The 25,167-nt window shown below is 45.2% G+C and overlaps 1 protein-coding gene and 1 pseudogene across 1 annotated transcript in view; both read left to right on the forward strand.

The window, feature by feature from the left end:
- LOC140185252 (uncharacterized) overlaps window positions 1-25,167 on the forward strand; it is a 622,887-nt gene that overhangs the window by 344,497 nt on the left and 253,223 nt on the right. The window lies entirely within an intron of this gene.
- Window positions 17,505-21,959, forward strand: LOC140185505 (probable G-protein coupled receptor 139; annotated as a pseudogene).

The following is a 25,167-nucleotide window of genomic DNA, read 5'->3' on the forward strand; positions in this document are numbered from 1 at the left end:
GCTTTGGACGGTGCAGTTTGCGGAGACGGATGGGAGGGGACTGAATCAAGGAGGATAAAGTGAATTGGAGATGGGCACGTGTATAGTCCGGCAGGGTCAGGCAGAGACAGTCTGCCTTCCCACACATAGAAACACTCTGACACGCACTGACAGACAAAGACAGACAAACACAGACACACACACACACACACACACACACTTTCTTTTCGGCCTTTGCAGTTTCTCAGCCATGTTCTCTGACACATACAGGGTGACATGGTTAAAACATACTCCCCCACACTAGACTGGTGAGTTTGACGGCCATGTGTTACGGTTAGGGGTGGGTCCCGGACGAGCCCTCAAATATTCTGACTGTGACTGAGTCATTGAAGTCGTTGGATTGCTTCATGGACATGAAAACGTTTATTCATCACCAGAAACATATTTTAGGAGACCCTCTCGGTAGAGCTCCCAAACACAACCTACATCAAGAGTTTATACTCTTAAGGAGAATGTTAACAGTACGTGGGTTTAATACAATTTCACAAGCTACAATGACATAATTTACTTTAATACAGTATTCTGTGTCTGATAAATGGCTCCTTTGAAGTGCATATTTACAGTGGAAGCACATGTAATTGATCAGGCAACTCGGACGGTTCAGTCACTTGTGTTGGGACAAATTAACTCCCACAAATGGTGTTCATATTAATTCAATATATTAATTACAATTTAGGGGTGCACATGGATTTTGGAGGTGTCGGTGGATTTCGGGGATTTTTTGACGTATATCAAGTTGTTTCATTTGTAGATACTTTAATAATAAATACACTTAAAACATTGAACTTTGTTCCTGCTATTTTGCGATGTGGAGACAGCTGTTTTGTGAACTGTTCGAAATACATCGTACTCTGGGATAATCTGATTGGAATGTAGAAGTTTCTGCGGGCCGCGGAGCGCCCAGCATGGGGGCCCACGAAGACACGGTGAGCAGTAGGGCCCGGAGCAGTCGGTAGAACGGAGGAATCAGGAAACACAGATTCATAATTCATTGAAAGTGGCGTCACGGGTAGAGAGAATCGTACAGAAAGATGTAGGCACATTGGCCTTCATAAATCAAAGTACTGCGTAGAAGAGACGGGAATATATGTTTAAGTTGTATAAGACGTTTATGAGTCCTAATCTGGAGTATTGTGTGCAGCATTTGTTATCTGCCTGCAGGAAAAAAAATCAATTAAACTGAAAGAATGCCGAGAATATTTACAATATGTTTGCCGGGATTTAAGTTCGGAGTTGTAAGGAATAGTTAAATAGGTTTGGACTTTAATCTCTGGAATTTTAGCAAATGATGTGCAATTTCATAGAGATATACAAATTATGACTGATATAGACAAGGCAAATGCAGGCAGGATTTTTCCACTGAGGTTGGGTGAGGCTGGGACTAGAGTTCTCTGTTTAAGAGTGAAAGAAGAAAAGTGCTAGCGAAAGTGGAGGATGTGGCTGTGATTGCATGGAAGAGAGGTTTGGATACCGACACAGATGGGATGGGTATTGAGGGCCATTTTCGAGGTGAGGTCATGAAATTCAGGAAAATAACAATTTGGTATGGACTAAATAGCGGAAAAAAGGTCAGATTCATTTTTATAGTGCTCTCTCACGCCAGATAATTTGTAGATCAGGGAACTGGTTGACTCCGTTGTCTGTGAAGGAAGTAGGATGATTTAAAATGTTTTGCTGGGGTGTAGAAGTGTATAGGTGCTGGGCATCCATGACCAAAATAAGACGATCAGGGCAGGGATTTTAAAGTTGTCCAGCAGTTCGAGAGCATGTGAAGTTCATGGAGGGAGATGTGAAGGGACTGAACAAAAGGTGATAAAATGAATTTGAGGTACACGGACACAAGTTAGATCGGGCAAAAGCAGGTAGAGACAAAAGTAACAAAAACACATTCACACGCACTTACACACATAGGCAGACAAATATATAGAGACAGAAACAAAAATACATCCACAGATACAGAATAGCATGCACACATAGATTCCCAAATACACACACACACACAAACACATACACACGCACACGCACACACACACACACACACACACACACACACACACACACACACACACACACACCTGCACTATCACATTTGCCTCCCCAGGTCCCCACTTGCTCTGTGTGCTTTCCATATTCGATAGGTTTGAATATAATTTCTCCCTTATTTTTCGAAACTGAGCAGCACAGGCCCAGAGCCATCAAACTCTCCTCACAGGTTCACTCTTTCATTCCTTCTTCATCCTTCTCAACTGTATTTAGCAGAGACTGTCCGAGCTCTTCGCTCTTCAGAAGTAAGCCTACGATATTGTTGTATTCGTTGCCAACAATGCAGTGCTGTATAGTTCCCTGAGCCAGTGTACACACGTCTCTCTGGTGTCCTGAAGGGATTCTTCCACACTAGCCACATGTTCCCAGTCGCTACGCCGTCACGGCAAAGACCGGGCTCTGACTGCCAGCCGGTCTCTGACGCAAACACACACAGACACACGACAAGACGGACAGACACATAGGTGGACACATATAAACTCACAGAGATACAAACATACATAGATACTTTAATAATTCATACATTTTGAACTTTGAACGTTTTAAGATGGGGCAGCTATCTTCTGAACTGCTTGAAATGATTTTTGCTCTAGGATAATCTGATGTGCATGTGGGGATGTCAGCGGGTTTGGGGTGCAAATTGACATGCGAATGTGCGCAGATTTCAGAGTGTCTCAGTGAATTTGGGGGTGCACACTGATTTGAGGATGCATGCACGTTTGGAGGGTGCACAGGGATTTGGGAGTGCATAATGATTTGGGGTTGCACACAAGTTTGGATGTGTCGGCGGATTTGGGGATGCACACGGATTTGGGGTGTCCGTGGAACTGGGGGTGTGATGAATCTCAAGGTTGTTTCATTCATAGATATTTTAATAACTGATGTATTTTGAACTTCGAACTTGCTGTTTGATTTAAGGTGGAAAATCTACTTTGTGAATTGTTTGAGATGAGTCTTGTTCTAGGATAATCTAATGTGTATGTGGAGTTGTCAGCAGGTTTGCGGTGCGCACGGATCTGGGTATGTTGGTGGATTTGGGGGTGTCGGCAGTTTTGGGGGTGCGCATGGATTTGGGGGAGACCACTGAGTTTGCGATTGCAAGCGGGTTTGGAGTGTCCACAGATCTGGGGATGCTGTGACGAACCCCGTGACGGGAATAAAGAACCAGCAGAGATGGAAAATACTTTGGCGTATGGTAGTGCTATAAACTAATAATATTTATTAATAAGCACGCAATACAGTAATATAAATGTGCATAGATCAAACAGGTTAGCAATGATTTTATATATATATATAAATATATACGTAAATCAGTAAGTGTGGAAATATATGAATGAAAAATCAAGCTCCTTTAAGTCTAGGGGTAAAAAGATACAGTCTAACGATGATGAGTAAAGTTCAGTTCAGTTCGTGGTATTTAGTTCCGTAGCGTTGCAAAGAGAGAGCGAGAGAGAGAGAGATAGAGAGAGAGAGAGAGAGAGAGAGAGTAGAGAGAGAGAGAGAGAGAGAGAGAGAGAGAGAGAGAGAGAGAGAGAGAGAGAGGGGGGAGATTTGAGTCTTCGGGTGAGCTGATGCCGTCGATCTTCTCGTCGTCCTCCGAAATCCTTCACAAGTCACCGACTGTGACTGTAACAAGGTGGGGCCGGTTTTCTGTGGTGGAGCTATCACCCCGGCAAGAGTGACACATAGACAACTCCCCACCAGTCAACCACTTCTCCTGCACTGGAAGAGCAATTAGGTCGATCTACTTGATCGATCCTCCAAAACCCACTTTCTCTGCGGGCACAATAATGCTCATTCAGTGTCCAGATCATGTGTCTGAGGTTTGTATTATCTGACCTCCTATTTATCTCACCGTGCTGAGCATCACCCGTTATTTAAAGAGTCCCTCTTTCCTTTGTCTGTGAAGAAATGAAAGCAGGCAACAAGTCCTTGAAAGTAACATCAATAATGTGCTGTCGGTCACCATAGCAACTTTCGAGCTGCTCGGTGCTATCTCCAAAGTAGAAATCCAAAGTTACCTCCCGTGACCTAACGTGGCAGTCCAACCGTTAATAATCTTCTCTCTCTCTCTTCAAAACAATCATCGGTGATCAATAACTCTCTCTCTCTCTTCAAACAGTTAATGGGGGCACTCCAGGATACCCTCACAGTGCCCACAGATTTGCAGATACGCTCAGATTTAGGAATCCCAGTGGATTTGGAGATGTGCCGAATCTCAACGTTGTTTCATTGATACAGACTTTAATATTAAATGCAACTTGGACCTTGGCCTCGTTTCTTACTATTTTTTGGTGTGGAGGTAGATATTTTGCGAACTGCGCGAAATGATTCTTGCTCTGAGATAATCTAATGTGCATGTGAGTGTGCCGGCAGGTTCGGAGTGCACAAACATTTTGGGGTGCAGGCAGATTTGAAGAGTGCACTGATTTAAGGGGGTTTTGGCGAATATGGACGTGCACAGGGAATTGCTGCTGTGTGCAGAAATGGGGATTTGTCAGTGAATATGGAGGTGTCGGTAGATTTGAGGGCGCCCATTGAAACGGGGGTGAAGATGGGTTTGGGGAGGTGCAGAAGTTTGGGAATGTCAACGGATTTGGGGTTGCACAGACAATTTTGGTAGTTCGTGGGTTTGGGGTGTGTACGTATTTCAGGGTTCTCTGGGTGTGGAGGTATGGCGAATCTAAAAGTTGTTTCATTTGTAGATACTTTAGTAATAAATACATCTTAAATTATAAAGGTGGTACTACTTGAAATGATTCCTCCTCTGTGATAGTCAGACGTGCATGTGGCTGGTGGTTAACGTGTGTACGGAATTGTGGTGCACACAGCTTTCGCGACGCATACCGATTTGTAGAAGTGCGCTAATTTGTGGGAATATGCGGGTGAATACACATTCGGACTTCTGTTCGGACATTTAAAGGTCGAGGCCGCTCTTTTGTGAAGTGTTTCAAATGATTCCTGCTCTGGAATAATTTACTGAGTAGGTGTATGCACAGATATGGGTTGTGCACGGACTTGGGAATGTGCGCAGAATTCCGGCTTTGTCGGTGAATTTGGGGGTGCATACCGGTTTGGCGGCGCATGCCGATTTGCAAATGTACGCAGATTAACGGGCATGTCAGCAAATGTGTGAGTACCCTGAGATATAGTGTGTCCGTTTCTTGGGGGTGCACACTGATTTGAGGGCTGAATGCGGGTTTGTCGGTGAGCACAGATCCCTGAGTGAACACTGATTTACAGGTATGTGCAGAGTTGGATGTGCTTGCAGATTCGGAGGTAAACAGTGACTCGGGGAAGCCGGTGGATTTGTAGGTGTGCCCAATCGCAAGATTGTTCTGTTTATACAGACTTTAATAATTAAAACAATATGATATTTGACCTCGATCCTTGTTTTTTTTTAATATATAGCAATTGCCATTTTGTGAACTGTTTGAAATGATATTTCCCTGGGATCATTTAATGTGCATTTGGGAGGTCCAGTGGGTTTGGGTTTCTCACGGATATGGGGATGCAGACGGGTTTGAGAATATGCGCTGATTTAGGGGTGCTTTAGGGAACATTGAGTGCACAGAGATTTGGTGATGTGCACAGAAGTGGCTGTTAGCCAGCGCACATTGCGGTACAGGTGGATTTGGGGGAGTCAGAAGATGTGGGGCACATTCTGAGTTGGGTGCGCACATGTATTTGGATATGCGTGTGGATTTGGGTGTGTGCAGAGCTTTGCCAAAGTCTGCCGATTCGAGGGTGACCACGGATTTTGCTGAATCAGTAGTTTTGGAGCAGGCTGATGAATTTGAGGTGTGTATGTGTTTCAGGGTTCTCAGGGTATGGAGATGTGGCGAATCTCAAGATTGTTCCATTTGTACATAATTTAATAATACATGCAATTTCCATTTTTACCTCTGTTCTTAATTTTCTATGGTTCAGGCAGCCATCTTGTGAACTGTTTGAAATGAGAGTTTCAGAGCATGTGAAGTTTGCGGATAGAGATTGGAAGGGACTGAACCAAGGGGGATAGTCAAAATTCGAGGTATACGGACAAATGTTCAGTCAGGCACGGTCAGGCAGAGTCAGTGGGTCTACCCACGAACGGACAGGAAAACACACTGTCACACACGAACACACACAGACAGACATACCCGCAGACACACAAGCAGAGACAGACAACTATAATTTCTTCACCGTCTGTCTCGCTCTTCTCCGTGTTCTTTGACACATACGGGATGATATGTTAGAACATACTAACCACCCTCACTAGACCACTGAATTTGATGGCCATTCGTTGGAATGAGAAATGGACCTGGACAAGTTCCCAAATATTCTGCCTGTGACTGAGTTACTGAGAGGTTTTTTGGGGTTCTTGGATATGGAAGTGTTCATTTATCATCAGAAACTGACATTTTATTGGTCCTTCTCGGTAGAGTCGCAAACACAAACTACATCAAGAGTTTCTACTATTGAGGAGAATGATAACAGTAAGTGATTCAATACAATTTCACAAGTTACAATGACAAAATTTACTTCAATATTCTGTGTCCGACAAATAGTTCCTTTGAAGTACATATTTACAATGGAAGCACATGTATTTGATGAAACAGCTCGGAAGGTTCAGTCAACATTTTTCAGAACAGCTATCTCCCACGAATGTTCTAAATATTAAATCATTAATTTCATCGCAATCTGACACCGCGGGGATTACACCTGTCTGATGTAATCGGATTGTGAATAATTTAAAAACCTTTATTTTTAAATCTGTTGATGTCAGTCCCCGTGGAGCCGCTAAATGGGATTAAAACCCCAGGCAGGTGCTGCCTCAACATTTCATTCCGAGAGATCGCCTGGAGCACTGAGGGACAAATCACTGGACAGAGAAATGTCTGCAATGTTGGATAGGTACAAAAGTGTGGAGAAAATATTGTACTTGTTGATTGCCGTCATTGGAGTTCCCGGTGGGTGAGCAGAAGAATTAATATTTTTGCTGTTTCTGTGTGTTAACCGGTGTTAAGCTATTTATGATCATTTGACAAGCTTCTATCTTGATGATCATTAAGAAAAAAATCCGTCAGAGATATCGATCCTGTCAGTTCAACACTCTGATCTTTTCATATTTAATAACAAGCGTAACTAAACTTCTGTCTCTCCCTTAACTCATGGGACCGACTCTAATTTTGTTATTGCCGTGAATGAGACCTTGTTCTGCGTTGCTCCAGTGCTGTGGACGAGCAGCTCTCCGGGAGGCTGTGACTGGGAGGAATTAAATGGGACTCTCTACAGAGTTGTCCCAATGGTGGGGGCAGGCGGCTCTCCGGGAAGGTGTGATTGGGAGGGTGTTGATGGGAATTTGTCCAGAGTTATCCCAGTGGTGGGGGCAGGCGGCTCTACGGGAAGGTGTGATTGGGAGTGTGTTGGTGGGAATTTGTCCAGAGTTATCCCAGTGGTGAGGGCAGGCGGCTCTCCGGGAAAGTGTGATTGGCAGGTTTTAATGGGACGTTGTCGTGATTTTTCCCGGCGTTGGGGAGAGACATCTCTCTGGGAAGGTGTGACTGGGAGGGTGTTGATGGGAATTTGTCCAGAGTTATCCCAGTGGTGGGAGCAGGCGGCTCTCTGGGAAGGTGTAATTGGCAGGTTTTAATGGGAAGTTGTCGTGATTTTTCCCGGCGTTGGGGAGAGGCATCTCTCTGGGAAGGTGTGACTGGGAGGGGTTTACACTGCGAAGTTCACCGTTTCTGAGTTATTGATCAGACAGAACCCCAGGTCCTGTGGTTTTATGTCTTCCTCTGAAGTCTCTCAGTCGGATCCTACTGACTGTTGGTCAATAATCTGAGTCTGATCACCTGCACCAGTGTCCGCGGATCTTTTGCTGTGTATTATCGAATTGAACTGCGCTGTAGATTTAATCCATCAAAGGAACAACTCAGCCTTAGGTTACTAACTTGTTTCTGCTTTCCCTCTGAGACGCGTCGTAAATCGGGGCATCGTTTCGTCCTGACGGAGGGTCTCGGTCCGAAACGACGGCTTGTTGAATGTCAGGGATGCAGCTCTCCGCGAAGGTGTGACTGCACGCGTTTTAATTGGACTTTGTCCAGTTCTGCCCCAGTACTGGGGACAGGCAGCTTTCCAGGAAAAGTTGACTAGGTGGGGTTTACATTGTAAAATTCTCTGTTTCTGAGTTAGTGTTCAGAGAGAATCCCTGGTCCTGTGTTTCAGGTCTGCCTGTGGAGACTCTCACAATCGGATCCCACTGCCTGTTGGTCAAAAATTGGGTCAGATCAGCTGAACCAATCTGCCAACGTGTGTTATTGAACTGATCTGTAGAATTAATCCATTAACGGAGCCACTCAGCCTCAGGTTGCTACGTTGTTCCTGTTTTCCCTCTGAGACCCGTCGTAAGTTGACGAGGGTAAAGCAGTGGAAGTTGTCTCTATGCATTTCAGTCAGGTCTTTGACAAGGTTCCACACGGAAGGTTCGTTAGGAAGGTTCAATCGTTAGGTATTAATATTGAAGGAGTAAAATGGATTCAGCAGTGGCTGGATGGGAGACACCAGAGAGTGTGTTCGATTACTGTTTGTCAGATTGGAGGCCGGTGACTAGTGATGTGTCTCAGGGATCTGTACAGGGTCCAATGCTGTTTGCCATATACATTAATGATCTGGATGATGGGGTGGTAAATTGGATGAGTAAGTATGCAGAAGATACTAAGATAGGTGGAGTTCTGCATAAGGAAGTAGGTTTTCAAAGCATGCAGAGAGATTTAGGCCAGTTAGAAGAGTGGGCTGAAAGATAGCAGATGGAGTTTAATGCTGGTAAATGTGAGGTGCTACATTTTGGTAGGACTAATCAAAATAGGCATACATGGTAAATGGTAGGGCATTGAAGAATGCAGTAGAACAGAGGTATCTAGGAATAATGCTGCATAGTTTCCTGAAGGTGGAATCTCATGTGGATAGGGCGGTGAAGAAAGCTTCTGGTATGCTGGCCTTTATAAAACAGAGCATTGAGTACAGGAGTTGAAACTGTACAACGCATTGGTCAGGCCAGATTTGGAGAACTGTGTACAGTTCTGGTCACCGAATTATAGGAAAGATGTCAACAAAATTCAGAGAGTACAAATAAGATTTACTTTTATGTTACATGGGTTTCATCACCGAAGTTACAGAGAAAGGTTGGACAAGTTGAGTCTTTATTCTTTGGATCGTGGAAGGTTGAGGGGGGACTGGATAGAGGTATTTAAAATTTTGAGGGAGATAGATAGAGTTGACGTGGATAAGCTTTTTCCATTGAGAATGGGGGAGATTCAAACAAGAGGACATGAGTTCAGAGTTAAAGGCCAAACCTTCAGCGGTAACATGAGGAAAAACTTCTTTACTCAGAGAGTGGCAGCTGTGTGGAACAAGCTTCCAGTAGAAGTGGTTGAGGCAGGTTCGATGTTGTTATTTAAAGTTAAATTGGATAGATATATGGACAGGAAATGAATGGAGGGTTTTGGGTTGAGTGCAGGTCTGTGGGACTAGGTGAGAGTAAGAGTTCGGCATGGACTAGAAGGGCCGGGATGGCCTGTTTCCGTGCTGTAATTGTTATATTGTTATATAAATCCGTGCACTGCTTCGTGCTCAATAAGGATCTCGGCCCGAAAGGACGGTTTGTAAAATTCCACGGATGCAGCTTCACCAGCTGAGTCCCTCCAGTATTTGATGTGCGCTGCTCTTGTATGCATTCGTGGCCGCATCAGATGCCGAGTTTCCATAGGCCTGGCCAATCAGGGGTAAATCAGTCAAACTGTCCCCATTAACGACCGGAATCGGAATGATCGTTGTTGTTCATACAGCTCGTTTTTATCGCCTAGGATTGCACACGCATCGTCTTATCCCCACACCGAGGAAAGCAGGTCAGAGACAGTGTGACCAGTGTCTGATTTACATTAGCAGCCGTTCATAGACTCCAGCACTCCTGATCTTTAGCTGAAACCCGACATCGTGTTAATTCCCGGAGAATGTGTTCAGTAACGCCCAGTGTATGTTCTCTCCCTCTCTCTCCCTCTCTCTCTCTTTCTGCCTCTCTCTCACTCTCTCCCTCTCTCTCTCTTCCTTTCTCTCTTTCTGCCTCTCTCTCTCTCTCTCCCTCTCTTCCTTTCTCTCTCTCTCTGTCTCTTTCTCTCTCTCTCTTTCTCTTCTCTCTCTCTCTCTCTCTTCTTTCTCTCCCCCTCTCTCTCTCTCCCTCTCTGTCTCTCTCTCTCTCTCTCTCTCTCTCTCACCCCTCTCTCTCTGTCTCTATCTATCTATCTATCTCTCCCCCCTCTCTCTCCCTCCATCTCTCCCCCTCCCTCCCTCCCTCCAGTGAATTTAGCGGCGATTGTGATCCTGTCCCGGGGAAAGTGCGGCCTCTCTGTCTGCACTACTCGCTACCTGGTGGCTATGGCAGGGGCTGACTTACTGGCCGTTGTCACCAATGTAATTTTATATCGAATCAGAACTTCTTACTTCCCGAGGAATTTCCTGGACATCACCCCTGTGTGCAGTGTTACCGATGTACTGACGTTCACAGCCACAGACTATTCTGTCTGGTTCACCGTCACTTTCACCTTTGATCGGTTTGTTGCCATTTGCTGCCAGAAGCTGAAAACAAAATATTGCACCGGGAAAACTGCGGCTGTGGTTCTGACAACAACCGGCGTACTGTTCTGTCTGAAAAATATTCCCCGATACTTCACACAGGAGCCCTGGGTGATTATCAACGATGTCCCGTGGTTCTGTAAACCTGTGAACAATTATCTCACTGACCTCGGGTGGGTAGGATATGACTGGCTCCACACGGTTTTAACTCCGTCCCTCCCTTTCGCTGGGATCCTGCTGCTCAACGCTCTCACCGTCAGGCACATTATAGTGGCCAGTCGGGTCCGTAAGGGGCTGAAGGGTCAGAGCAAGGGGGAGAACGGCAATGATCCGGAGATGGAGAGCAGGAGGAGGTCTGTGGTTTTACTCTTCACCCTCTCCGGCAGCTTCATCCTTCTGTGGATGACATACGTTGTAAATGTCATATATTATCAGCTCTCAGGATACGATTTCAATGATTCTGAATGGATCTTTTACTACGTCGGTGTTTTGCTGAGTGATTTCAGCTGCTGCACGAACACATTTATTTACGCGGTGACTCAGTCGAAATTCAGGGAGCAGATAATCAGAGCGCTGAAATATCCGGTCACCTCGGTGCTTCAGTTCATTAATAAAGCCGCGTCCTGAGCACAAGCCGAAAGCGGCGGCAATTTCTCCAGTCCAGACGCCAGCTCCTCACATTCACCGCCTGATCTCCCAACTGTTGTTCCCGGGCTGATTGCCCCAACGACGGACAGCTCCGAAACATTAGCATAGTGTGTGTGGTCGGGGTGGGCAAGCAAATTTTTGGAGTCTCAGTAAATCATTGGACCCGCCCGATGTCAATCAAAGAACAACTCCGGATTGCGGGCCACCGATTGGTCTGTTGATTTGTCCCTGAATTTATATTCCCGCCCAGTAGCCTCACAGTCTGTTCACACAAGACGTCTGATGCTGGTTTGCTGTTCCAATGTCAATCACACCATTCTCTGCAGTCCCCTTCAATGATTGGCTAACGTGAAAAAAGGCGGTGTTTGGGTAAATGACGGTCGAAACTCCAACTTTGAGGCAAATTTCGCTGCCATCTGGAACGGAGTGTGTTGCAGACAATTGGGAATTAATACCCTCACTGCCTCTTCTATCTAACGATCTATTAACCCGTAAAACCCTATAGATTATACTTAATTAAACACAGTACCGTGAATTAAATTAAATTCACTCCCATTGAAAGATTTTAAATGAAAGCTATCAACCCCCAAAGATTATAATTAAGCCTGCATTTGATTTCTTTTTACCCGATATGCTTCTTATCAGAAGACTGATACTTCTTAACTTTCCTAAACAACTTATTTTCCTCCCCAAATGCCTCTGCATACTTCTCAGTCCACCATGCTACATCCTTTCTCCTATAAATGCTCTTTTTCACAGCAATCACTTTCAAAGCTGTTTGATGAATAATGTGACAGAACGTTTCATTACAAAAACCAGAGTTCTCTGTTCAAGAGTGAAAGAAGAAAAGTGCCAGCGGAAGTGGAGGATGTGGTTTTGATAGCATGGAAGAGAGGTTTGGATACCGACACAGATGGGATGGGTATTGAGGGCCATTTTCGAGGTGATGTCATGAAACTCGGGAAAATAACAATTTGGTACGGACTAGATAGCGGAAAACGGTCAGATTCATTTTTATAGTGCTCTGTCACGCCAAATAATTTGTAGATGAGGGAACTGGTTGGCTCTGTTGTCTGTGAAGGAAGTAGGATGATTTAAAATGTTTTGGTGGGGTATAGAAGTGTATAGGTGCTGGGCATCCTTGATCAAAATAAGGCGATCAGGGCAGGGATTTTAAAGTTGTCCAGCAGTTCGAGAGCATGTGAAGTTCATGGAGGGAGATGTGAAGGGACTGAACAAAAGGTGATAAAATGAATTTGAGGTACACGGACACGTCAGATCGGGCAAGAGCAGGCAGAGACAAAAGTAACAAAACCCATTCACACGCACTTACACACATAGGCAGACAAATATATAGAGACAGAGACCAAAATACATACACAGATACAGAGTAACATACACACATAGATTCCCAAATACACACACACACACACACACACACACACACACACACACACACACACACACACACACACCTGCAGTATCACATTTGCCTTCCCAGGTCCCCACTTTGCTCTGTGTGCTTTCCATATTCGATAGCTTTGAATATAATGTCTCCCTTATTTTTCTAAACTGAGCAGCACAGGCCCAGAGCCATCAAACTCTCCTCATGGGTTCACTCTTTCATGCCTTCTTCATCCTCCCCAAATGTATTTAGTAGAGACTGTCCGAGCTCTCCGCTCTTCAGAAGTAAGCCTACGATATTGTTGTATTCGTTACAAACAATGCAGTGCTGTATAGTTCCCTGAGCCAGTGTACACACGTCTCTCTGGTGTCCTGAAGGGATTCTTCCACACTAGCCACGTGTTCCCAGTCGTCAAGCCGTCACGACAAAGACCGGGCGCTGTCCTCCAGCTGGCCTCTGACCCAAACACACACAGACACACAACAAGACGGACAGACACATAGGTGGACACATATAAACACACAGAGATGCAAACATTCAGATATACTTTAATAATTAATACATTTTGAACTTTGAACGTTTTAAGATGGGGCAGCTATCTTCTGAACTGTTTGAAATGATTTTTGCTCTGGAATAAACCGATGTGCATGTGGGGATGTCAGCGGGTTTGGGGTGCAAATTGATGTGCGGATGTGCGCAGATTTCAGAGTGTCTCAGTAAATATGGGGGTGCACACTGATTTGAGGATGCATGAACGTTGGGAGGGTGCACAGGGATTTGGGAGTGCACAATGATTTGGGGTTGCACACAAGTTTGAATGTGTCCGCGAGCTTGGGGATGCACACGGATTTGGGGTGTCCGTGGAACTGTGGGTGTGATGAATCTCAAGGTTGTTTCATTCACAGATATTTTAATAACTGATGTATTTTGAACCTTGAACTTGCTATTTGATTTAAGGTGGAAAATCTACTTTGTGAATTGTTTCAGATGATTCTTGTTCTAGGATAATCTAATGTGTATGTGGAGTTGTCAGCAGGTTTGCGGTGCGCAGGGATCTGGGAACGTTGGTGGATTTGGGGGTGTCGGCAGTGTTGGGGGTGTGCATGGATTTCGAGGAGACCACTGAGTTAGGGATTGCAAGCGGGTTTTGGAGTGCCCACAGATCTGCGGATGCTGTGACGAACCCCGTGACGGGAATAAAGAACCAGAAAAGATGGAAAACACTTTGGAGTCTAGGATTGCTATAAACTAATAATATTTATTAATAACTACGCAACACAGTAATATAAATGTGCATAATACAAACAGGTTAGCAATTATATATATATAAGTACATCAATCAGAAAGTGTGGAAATATATGTATGAAAAACCAAGCTTCTTTATGTCTAGGGGTAAAAAGTTACAGTCTAACGATGATGAGTAAAGTTCAGTTCAGTTCATGGTATTTAGTTCAGTAGCGTGGGGTGGGGGAGGGGAGAGAGAGAGAGAGAGAGAGAGAGGGAGGGAGGGGGAGAGTTGAATCTTCAGGTGAGCTGATGCCGTCGATCTTCTCGTCGTCCGCCGAAATCCTTCACAAGTCACCGACTGTGACTGTAACAAAGGGGGGACCGGTTTTCTGTGGTGGAGCTGTCACCTCGGCAAGGGTGGACACATAGACAACTCCCCACCAGTCAACCCCTTCTCCTTCACTGGAAGAGCAATTAGGTCGATTCGCCTGATCGATCCTCCAAAACCCACTTTCTCTGCGGGCACAGCAATGCTCATTCAGTGTCCAGATCATGTGTCTGAGATCTATATCATCTGACCTCCTATTTATCTCACCGTGCTGAGCATCACCTGTAATTCAAAGAGTCCCTCCTTCCTTTGTCTGTGAAGAAATGCAAGCAGGCAACAAGTCCTTGAAAGTCACATCAATAATGTGCTGTCGGTCACCATAGCAACTTTCCAGCTGCTCGGTGCGATCTCCAAAGTAGAAATCCAACGTTACCTCCCGTGTCCTAACGTGGCAGTCCAACCGTTAATCTTCTTCTCTCTCTCTCTCTCTTCAAAACAATCATTGGTGATAAATAACTCTCTCTCTCTCTTCAAACAGTTAATAGGGGCACTCCAGGAACCCCACACAGTGCACACAGATTTGCAGATACGCTCAGATTTGGGAATCCCGGTGGATTTGGAGATGTGCCGAATCTCAACGTTGTTTCATTGATACAGACTTTAATATTAAATGCAACTTGGACCTTGGCCTCGGTTCTTACTATTTTTTGGCGTGGAGGCAGATATCTTGTGAACTGCGCGAAATGATTCTTGCTCTGAGATAATCTAATGTGCATGTGAGTGTGCCGGCAGGTTCGGAGTGCACAAACATTTCGGGGTGTAGGCAGATTTGAAGAGTGCGCTGATTTAAGGGGGTTTTGGCGAATATGGACGTGCACAGGGAATTGCTGCTGTGTGCAGAAATGGGGATTTGTCAGTGAATATGGAGGCGTCGGTAGATTTGGGGGCACCCATTGAAACGGGGGTGAAGATGGGTTTGGGGAGGTGCACAAGTTTGGGGATGTCAACGGATTTGGGGTTGCACAGACAATTTTGGTAGTTCGTGGGTTTGGGGTGTGTACGTATTTCAGGGTTCTCTGGGTCTGGATGTATGGCGAATCTAAAAGTTGTTTCATTTATAGATACTTTAGTAATAAATACATCTTAAATTATAAAGGTGGGACTACTTGAAATGATTCCTCCTCTGTGATAGTCAGACGTGCATGTGGCTGGTGGTTAACGTGTGCGCGGAATTCTGGTGCACACAGCTTTCGCGACGCATACCGATTTGTAGAAGTGCGCTAATTTGAGGGAATATGCGGGTGAATACACATTTGGACATCTGTTTGGACATTTAAAGGTGGATCCCGCTCTTTTGTGAAGTGTTTGAAATGATTCCTGCTCTGGAATAATTTACTGAGTAGGTGTATGCACAGATATGGGTTGTGCACGGACTTGGGAATGTGCACAGAATTCCGGCTTTGTCGGTGAATTTGGGGGTGCTTACCGGTTTGGCTGCGCATGCCGATTTGCAGATGTACGCAGATTAACGGGCATGTCAGCAAATGTGTGAGTACCCTGGGATATAGTGTGTCCGTTTCTTGGGGGTGCATACTGATTTGAGGGCTGAATGCGGGCTTGTCGGTGAGCACAGATCCCTGAGTGAACACTGATTTACAGATATGTGCAGAGTTGAATGTGCTTGCAGATTCGGAGGTAAACAGTGACTCGGGGAAGCCGATGGATTTGTAGGTGTGCCCAATCGCAAGATTGTTCTGTTTATACAGACTTTAATAATAAATGCAATATGATATTTGACCTCGATCCTTGTTTTTTTTAATACATAGCAATTGCCATTTTGTGAACTGTTTGAAATGATATTTCTCTGGGATCATTTAATGTGTATTTGGGAGGTCCAGTGGGTTTGGGTTTCTCACGGATATGGGAATGCAGACGGGTTTGAGAATATGCGCTGACTTAGGGGTGCTTTAGGGAACATTGGGTGCACAGAGATTTGGTGATGTGCACAGAAGTGGCTGTTAGCCAGCGCATATTGCGGAACAGGCGGATTTGGGGGTGTCAGAAGATGTGGGGCACATTCTGAGTTGGGTGCGCACATGTATTTGCATATGCGTGTGGATTTGGGTGTGTACAGAGCTTTGCCAAAGTCTGCCGATTTGAGGGTGCACAAGGATTTTGCGGAATCGGTAGTTTTGGAGCAGGCTGATGAATTTGAGTTGTGTATGTGTTTCAGGGTTCTCAGGGTATGGAGATGTGGCGAATCTCAAGATTGTTCCATTTGTACATACTTTAATAATACATGCAATTTCCATTTTTACCTCTGTTCTTAATTTTCTATGGTTCAGGCAGCCATCTTGTGAACTGTTTGAAATGAGAGTTTCAGAGCATGTGAAGTTTGCGGATAGAGATTGGAAGGGACTGAACCAGGGGGGACAGACAAAATTCGAGGTATACGGACAAATGTTCAGTCAGGCACGGTCAGGCAGAGTCAGTGGGTCTACCCACGAACGGACAGGAAAACGTACTGTCACACACGAACACACACAGACAGACAAACCCGCAGACACACAGGCAGAGACAGACAACTATAATTTCTTCACCGTCTGTCTCGCTCTTCTCCGTGTTCTTTGACACATAAGGGATGATATGTTAGAACATACTAACCACCCTCACTAGACCACTGAATTTGATGGCCATTCGTTGGAATGAGAAATGGACCTGGACAAGTTCACAAATATTCTGCCTGTGACTGAGTTACTGAGAGGTCTTTTGGGGTTCTTGGATATGGAAGTGATTATTTATCATCAGAAACTGACATTTTTTTGGTCCTTCTCGGTAGAGTCGCAAACACAAACTACATCAAGAGTTTCTACTATTGAGGAGAATGATAACAGTAGGTGATTCAATACAATTTCACAAGTTACAATGACAAAATTTACTTCAATATTCTGTGTCCGACAAATAGTTCCTTTGAAGTACATATTTACAATGGAAGCACATGTATTTGATGAAACAGCTCGGAAGGTTCAGTCAACATTTTTCAGAAAAGCTATCTCCCACGAATGTTCTAAATATTAAATCATTAATTTCATCACAATCTGACACCGCGGGGATTACACCTGTCTGATGTAATCGGTTTGTGAATAATTTAAAAACCTTTATTTTAAAATCTGTTGATGTCAGTCCCCGTGGAGCCGCTAAATGGTATTAAAACCCCAGGCAGGTGCTGCCTCAACATTTCATTCCGACAGATCGCCTGGAGCACAGAGGGACAAATCGCTGGACAGAGAAATGTCTGCAATGTTGCATAGGTACAAAGGTGTGGAGAAAATATTGTACTTGTTGATTGCCGTCATTGGAGTTCCCGGTGAGTGAGCAGAAGAATTAATATTTTTGCTATTTCTGTGTGGTAACCGGTGCTAAGCTATTTATGATCATTTGACAAGCTTCTATCTTGATGATCATTAAGAAAAAAATATCTGTCAGAGATATCGATCCTGTCAGTTCAACACTCTGATCTTTTCATAGTTAATAACAAGCGGAACTAAACTTCTGTCTCTCCCTTAACTCATGAGATTGACTCTAATGTTGTTATTGCCGTGAATGAGACCTTGCCCTGCGTTGCTCCAATGCTGTGTACGAGCAGCTTTCCGGGAGGCTGTGACTGGGAGGGAGTAAATGGGACTCTCTACAGAGTTGTCCCAATGGTGGGGGCAGGCGGCTCTTCGGGAAGGTGAGACTGCCAGGTTTTAATGGGAATTTGTCCAGAGTTATCCTAGTGGTGGGGGCAGGCGGCTCTCCGGGAAGGTGTGACTGGGAGGGGTGTTGATGGGAATTTGTCCAGAGTTGTCCCAGTGGTGGCGGCAGGCGGCTCTCCGGGAAGGTGTGATTGGGAGTGTGTTGATGGGAATTTGTCGAGAGTTATCCCAGTGGTGGGGGCAGGCGGCTCTCCGGGAAGGTGAGACTGGCAGGTTTTAATGGGAAGTTGTCGTGATTTTTCCCGGCGTTGGGGCGAGGCATCTCTCTGGGAAGGTGTGACTGGGAGGGTGTTGATGGGAATTTGTCCAGAGTTGTCCCAGTGGTGGTGGCAGGCGGCTCTGCGGGAAGGTGTGATTGGGAGTGTGTGATGGGAATTTGTCCAGAGTTATCCCAGTGGTGGGGGCAGGCGACTCTCCAGGAAGGTGTGACTGGGAGGTTTTCATGAGAAGTTGTCGTGATTTTTCCCGGCGTTGGGGAGAGGCATCTCTCTGGGAAGGTGTGACTGGGAGGGGTTTACATTGCGAAGTTCACCGTTTCTGAGTTATTGATCAGACAGAACCCCAGGTCCTGTGGTTTTATGTCTTCCTCTGAAGTTTCTCAGTCGGATCCTACTGACTGTTGGTCAATAATCTGGGTCTGATCACCTGCACCAGTGCCCGCGGATCTTTTGCTGTGTATTATCGAATTGACTGCGCTGTAGATTTAATCCATCAAAGGAACAACTCAGCCTTAGGTTACTAACTTGTTTCTGCTTTCCCTCTGAGACGCGTCGTAAATCGGGGCATCGTTTCGTCCTGACGGAGGGTCCCGGTCCGAAACGACGGCTTGTTGAATGTCAGGGATGCAGCTCTCCGCGAAGGTGTGACTGCACGCGTTTTAATTGGACTTTGTCCAGGTCTGTCCCAGTACTGGGGACAGGCAGCTTTCCAGGAAAAGTTGACTGGGTGGGGTTTACATTGTAAAGTTCTCTGTTTCTGAGTTAGTGATCAGAGAGAATCCCTGGTCCTGTGTTTCACGTCTGCCTGTGGAGACTGTCACAGTCGGATCCCACTGCCTGTTGGTCAAAAATTGGGTCAGTTCAGCTGAACCAATCTGCCAACGTGTGTTATTGAACTGATCTGTAGAATTAATCCATTAACGGAGCCACTCAGCCTCAGGTTGCTACGTTGTTCCTGTTTTCCCTCTGAGACCCGTCGTAAGTTGACGAGGGTAAAGCAGTGGAAGTTGTCTCTATGCATTTCAGTCAGGTCTTTGACAAGGTTCCACACGGAAGGTTCGTTAGGAAGGTTCAATCGTTAGGTATTAATATTGAAGGAGTAAAATGGATTCAGCAGTGGCTGGATGGGAGACGCCAGAGAGTGTGTTCGATTACTGTTTGTCAGATTGGAGGCCGGTGACTAGTGATGTGTCTCAGGGATCTGTACTGGGTCCAATGCTGTTTGTCATATACATTAATGATCTGGATGATGGGGTGGTAAATTGGATGAGTAAGTATGCAGAAGATACTAAGATAGGTGGAGTTCTGCATAATGAAGTAGGTTTTCAAAGCATGCAGAGAGATTTAGGCCAGTTAGAAGAGTGGGCTGAAAGATAGCAGATGGAGTTTAATGCTGGTAAATGTGAGGTGCTACATTTTAGTAGGACTCATCAAAATAGGACACACATGGTAAATGGTAGGGCATTGAAGAATGCAGTAGAATAGAGGTATCTAGGAATAATGGTGCATAGTTTCCTGAAGGTGGAATCTCATGTGGATAGGGCGGTGAAGAAAGCTTCTGGTATGCTGTCCTTTATAAATCAGAGCATTGAGTACAGGAGTTGAAACTGTACAAGGCATTGGTCAGGCCAAATTTGGAGAGTTGTGTACAGTTCTGGTCACCGAATTACAGGGAAGAAGTAAGCAAAATTGAGAGAGTACAAAGAAGATTTACTATAATGTTAACTGGGTTTCATCACCTAACTTACAGAGAAGGGTTGGACAAGTTGGGTCTTTATTCTTTGGATCCTGGAAGGTTGAGGGGGGACTTAATAGAGATATTTAAAATTTTGTGGGAGATAGATAGAGTTGACGTGGATAGGCTTTTTCCATTGAGAGTGGGGGAGATTCAAACAAGAGGACATGAGTTGAGAATTAAAGGGCAAACATTTAGGGGTAACATGAGGAAAAACTTCTTTACTCAGAGAGTGGCAGCTGTGTGGAACAAGCTTCCAGCAGAAGTGGTTGAGGCAGGTTCGATGTTGTTATTTAAAGTTAAATTGCACAGCTATATGGACAGGAAATGAATGGAGGGTTTTGGGCTGAGTGCAGGTCTGTGGGACTAGGTGAGAGTAAGAGTTCGGCACGGACTAGAAGAACCGGGATGGCCTGTTTCCGTGCTGTAATTGTTATATTGTTATATAAATCCGTGCACTGCTTCGTGCTCAATAAGGATCTCGGCCCGAAAGGACGGTTTGTAAAATTCCACGGATGCAGCTTCACCAGCTGAGTCCCTCCAGTATTTGATGTGCGCTGCTCTTGTATGCATTCGTGGCCGCATCAGATGCTGAGTTTCCAGAGGCCTGGCCAATCAGGGGTAAATCAGTGAAACTGGCCCCGTTAACGACCGGAATCGGAATGATCGTTGTTGTTCATACAGCTCGTTTTTATCGCCTAGGATTGCTCACTCATCGTCTTATCCCCACACTGAGGAAAGCAGGTCAGAGACAGTGTGACCAGTGTCTGATTTACATTAGCAGCCGTTCATAGACTCCAGCACTCCTGATCTTTAGCTGAAACCCGGCCTCGTGTTAATTCCCGGAGAATGTGTTCAGTAACGCCCAGTGTCTGTTCTCTCCCTCTCTCTCTCCCTCTCACCCCTCTCTCTCTGTCTCTCTCTCTCTCTATTTCTTTCCTTCTCTCTCTCTCCCTCTCTCTCTCTGCCTCTCTCTCTCTCGCTCTCTCACCCCTCTCTCTGTCTCTATCTATCTCTCCCCCTCCCTCCCTCCCTCCCTCCAGTGAACTTAGCGGCGATTGTGATCCTGTCCCGGGGAAAGTGCGGCCTCTCTGTCTGCACTACTCGCTACCTGGTGGCCATGGCAGGGGCTGACTTACTGGCCGTTGTCACCAATGTAATTTTATATCGAATCAGAACGTTTTACTTCCGGAGGAGTTTTCTGAGCATCACCCCTGTGTGCAGTGTTATCGATGTACTGATGTTCACAGCCACAGACTGTTCTGTCTGGTTCACCGTCACTTTCACCTTTGATCGGTTTGTTGCCATTTGCTGCCAGAAGCTGAAAACAAAATATTGCACCGGGAAAACTGCGGCTGTGGTTCTAACAACAACCGGCGTACTGTTCTGTCTGAAAAATATTCCCCGGTACTTCACACGGGAACCCTGGGTGATTATCAACGATATCCCGTGGTTCTGTAAACCCGTGAACAATTATCTCACTGACCCCGGGTGGGTAGGATATGACTGGCTCGATACGGTTTTAACTCCGTCCCTCCCTTTCGCTGGGATCCTGCTGCTCAACGCTCTGACAGTCAGGCACATTATAGTGGCCAGTCGGGTCCGTAAGGGGCTGAAGGGTCAGAGCAAGGGGGAGAACCGAAGTGACCCGGAGATGGAGAGCAGGAGGAGGTCTGTGGTTTTACTCTTCACCCTCTCCGGCAGCTTCATCCTCCTGTGGATGACGAACGTTGTAAATGTCATATGTTATCAGGTCTCAGGATACGATTTCAATGATTCTGAATGGATCTTTTACTACGTCGGTGTTTTGCTGAAGAATTTTAGCTGCTGCACGAACACATTTATTTACGCGGTGACTCAGTCGAAATTCAGGGAGCAGATAATCAGAGCGCTGAAATATCCGGTCACCTCGGTGCTTCAGTTCATTAATAAAGCCGCGTCCTGAGCACAAGCCGAAAGCGGCGGCAATTTCTCCAGTGCAGACGCCAGCTCCTCACATTCACCGCCTGATCTCCCAGCTGTTGTTCCCGGGCTGATTGTCCCAACGACGGACAGCTCCGAAATATTAGCATAGTGTGTGTGGTCGGGGTGGCCAAGCAAATTCTTGGAGTCTCAGTACATCATTGGACCCTCCAGATGTCAATCAAAGAACTCCGGATTGCGGGACACCCATTGGTCTGTTGATTTCTTCATGAATTTATATTCCCGCCCAGTAGCCTCGCAGTCTGTTCACACGTCTGATGCTGGTTTGCTGTTCCAATGTCAATCACACCATTCTCTGCAGTCCCCTTCAATGATTGGCTAACGTGAAAAAAGGCGGTGTTTGGGTAAATGACGGTCGAAACTCCAACTTTAAGGCAAATTTCGCTGCCATCTGGAACAGAGTGTGTTGCAGACAATTGGGAATTAATACCCTCACTGCCTCTTCTATCTAACGATCTATTATCCCGTAAAACCCTATAGATTATACTTAATTAAACACAGTACCGTGAATTAAATTAAATTCACTCCCATTGAAAGATTTTAAATGAAAGCTATCAACCCCCAAAGATTATAATTAAGCCTGCATTTGATTTCTTTTTACCCGATATGCTTCTTATCAGAAGACTGATACTTCTTAACTTTCCTAAACAACTTATTTTCCTCCCCAAATGCCTCTGCATACTTCTCAGTCCACCATGCTACATCCTTTCTCCTATAAATGCTCTTTTTCACAGCAATCACTTTCAAAGCTGTTTGATGAATAATGTGACAGAACGTTTCATTACAAAAACCCACGTCATCCTCTCAACATTCAGCCCTGGCAGACGCTCATCACATAAAACATTAAACCACTTTCATTCCTGTTGAATCAAATATTTCTGCTACAGCTGTGACATATATTTCATTCAATTCACAACTCGATTCCACGTCCCTTCCTAAAAATGGCAACATCACTGCCAACTAATTTATCACACCTAATGACAAAATAATCCAGCACTACAAAGAAGAACTTTTGTGTTGCTTTCACAATAATTTGAGTTTCATCATTACGACTAGATGTCCGAGCAGTACCATTCACCACGTCCGTTATAAAAATCACAAATTTATCCATCAGTGAAGTATCTTTCGGAATTGAACTGTGATAACAACATATACCCTCTGACGTCACATACTTTTCTATGTCTGGTACCACTTTATAAACATTCAGTTTAACTTTTGCAAGGCCTCTGCATAGGACCCGCCCAATAGTACTTTACCCTGTGGAACTTCAGCTGCCTCTGTTTTCAGAGAGCAACGTAAATAGAATTTTCATGTTTCCCTTTCTCCATGACTGACGTTCAGATTAACTAATCATCGTTTAAATTCACATTTGACCGACAGGCACATCAGCCATTGACAGCAGAGGACGGAGGTGGGTCAGAGCTACCTCTGTCACATAATCAGTCCCTCTCTACGTTGTCATAGTGTTGAAACAGAGAGTGGCTGAGGAGCCGAGAACATTAGACTACAATTTCTAGATGGCTACTCCGTCCTTCAGGTGCCTCCGATTGAGTGCGGTGCATGTCGCGAGTTGTAGTTCAATTAACTCTTGCGGCCATGCTGTGCAGTGCCTTATGGGAGTTGTAGTTCTATATCAAAATAGGTGTTCATTGTGTGTGTTTTTTTTTACCCTTTACTTTAGCCTACAATTGTTTCGTGACAGTGGGGCCTTTGGAGGCAGAGGGGAGAATCAATGTGGCGTCACCGTTAGTATCGTGATCATTCCAGAGTCACGATCGAGGCCCTTTCTGACCCAAGTCCTCCAGTCCCGGCAAGAAAATTCGTGAATCCTCACTGCACCTTTGTAGGTTAATCACGTCCTTCCTGAGGCGGCTGTCCAAAGTTACACACAGTACTCCAGGTGTGGACTCACGATCGTAGATCAGTACAGCAGGGGTAAAGGCCCCTCTGCTCACTGTGCAGTTCTGAACTAATTGAACTGGTAACTTCGTGCTTTCCAAACCAATCCCTTCTGCATCAGCAGGTGCGCATCGCTCCATTCCCCACACATTTAAACATTCTGCGTCAGGATTAACATCACTGTCTGATGTAAGTTGTTCGTGTTTTTACCGCAGGAATGTGGGGAAAAGATACAAAATTCCACTAAATCACAAAATAAATTCTGCCGAAAAAAAGAATCAAAAGAGGCAGTGTTCCCTCTTTCACATGAAATACATTGCCTCTGTTTTCAGACGTTGCAACCTCAGGGAAAAACGCTGGCTGTCCACTCTGTCTGTGACTCTCATAAAACCATAGAACTCCAGAACACCACAGCATAGAAAACAGGCCATTCGGCCAATCTAGTCTGTACTGAAACATTATTCCGCTAGTCCCAATGACCTGCATCCAGTCCATAACCTTCCAGACCACTCCCATTCATGTACTCATACAATTTATTCATAAAACGTAAGAGTGAGCCCGCTTTTACCACGTCAGATGGCAGCTCGTTTCACACTCCCACCACTCTCTGAGTGAAGAAGTTCCCCCCAATATTCCCCCTAAACCTTTCCCCTTTCACCCTAAAGCCATGTCCTCTCGTATTCATCTCTCCTCATCTAAGTGAAAAGAGCTTATTCCCATTTACTCTGTCCATATCCCTCATAATTTTGTAAACCTCTATCAATTCTCCCGTCATTCTTCTAATCTCCAAGGAGAAAAGTCCTATCCTGTTCAATCTTTCTCTGTAACTCAACTCCTGAAGACCCGGCGACATCGCAGTGAATCTTCTCTGCACTCCTTCAGTCTTACCGATGTCCTTCCTGTAGTTAGGTGACCAGAACTGTGCGCAATACTACAAATTTGGCCTCACCAATGTCTTATGCAACTTCCCCATAACATCCCAACGCCTGTACTCAATACTTTGATTTGTGAATGCAAGGATGCCAAAAGCTTTATTTACAACCGTGTCTACCTGTGACGCCACCTTCAGGGAATTATGTATCTGAACTCCCATATCCCTTTGTTCCACCGCAACCTCGGTGCCCTACCATTTACTGTGTATGTCTTACCTTGATTTGTCCTTCCAAAATGCAGCACCTCAACTTGTTTGCATTACATTCCATCTGCCATTTTTGGCACATTTTTCCGGTCCAGATTCCTCTTCCAGCATTGGAAGCCTTCCTCGCTGTCCA

This window comes from Mobula birostris, chromosome 20, assembly GCF_030028105.1.
Source record: "Mobula birostris isolate sMobBir1 chromosome 20, sMobBir1.hap1, whole genome shotgun sequence".
In the NCBI taxonomy this organism is placed as follows: Eukaryota; Metazoa; Chordata; class Chondrichthyes; order Myliobatiformes; family Myliobatidae; genus Mobula; species Mobula birostris.